The sequence below is a fragment of the Zingiber officinale genome, chromosome 9A (assembly GCF_018446385.1).
Source record: "Zingiber officinale cultivar Zhangliang chromosome 9A, Zo_v1.1, whole genome shotgun sequence".
NCBI classification, from domain to species: Eukaryota; Viridiplantae; Streptophyta; class Magnoliopsida; order Zingiberales; family Zingiberaceae; genus Zingiber; species Zingiber officinale.
In genome coordinates, this window is record NC_056002.1 from 44,751,946 (window position 1) to 44,753,050 (window position 1,105).

A 1,105-nucleotide genomic window follows, 5' to 3' on the forward strand; every position below is an offset into this window, starting at 1 on the left:
TGGGTAGCAGCTCGGCTTGATCAATTTGCAACTGATCGAATGCTTTCTTGAAGATGATGTTGACCGAGCTTCCTGTATCTACAAAAACGCGGTGGATAGTATAATTCGCTATTACCGCTTTGATGAGCAGAGCATCGTCGTGGGGTACTTCAACTCCTTCCAAGTCCCCTGGCCCGAAACTGATTTCCGGTCCGTTCGCCCGTTCTTGACTACAGCCAACCGCGTGAATCTGGAGCTGCCGGACACTCGCCTTTCTTGCTCTGTTAGAGTCTCCTCCGGTCGGCCCGCCAGTAATAACGTTGATCTCGCCTCGGGAGGTATTGCTTTTATTTTCCTCTTCCCGAGCGGACGGTCGAGACCGTTCTCTGGACGCTCGGCGATCCTCCTGCCTTGGGGAACGGTGCCGGTCGGGAGTCCGTTGCTGTCGCCTATCAGCTCGTGTTCGATCGGCTTCATGAATTCTATGTCGCCTGTCGGCTGAGGGAGACCGTCGTCCGACATTTCGTGGTACGGGATGAGACACGAAGGGAAGACTTCGACAATCCCTTGTGTTGTGCGTATCCGTTCGATGGAAGGAGCAGAACATCGGAGTCCATTTCTTTTTTGGCTTGGGCCGGGCGGCAGCTACCTCTTGCACATGAGACCTGGCGTGGGGGGATCGGATTGCTTCGGCCCTTGGTCCTCTAGGCGGCTGATGAGCGGCTTGCTGTTTCCGCTCGGCTGGAGGAGCCCGTTCGGCTGGAGTTTCCTTTTTCCTTGCCGCTTGTGCTTCTTCCACATTAATGTATTCGTTCGCCCGGTGTAGCATGTGATCATAGTCTCGGGGCGGCTTTCGGATGAGCGATCAGAAGAAATCCCCATCCACTAGGCCTTGTGTGAAGGCATTCATCATGGTTTCCGAGGTGGTCGTTGGAATGTCCATCGCCACTTGGTTGAACCGCTGGATGTAAGCTCGAAGCGATTCATGGGCTTCTTGCTTGATGGCGAACAGGCTCACGCTCGTTTTTTGATAGCGCCGACTGCTTGCAAAATGATGGAGGAAGGCCGTTCGGAAGTCCTTGAAGCTTGTGATGGATCCGTCCGGCAGCCTCCGGAACCACCGTTG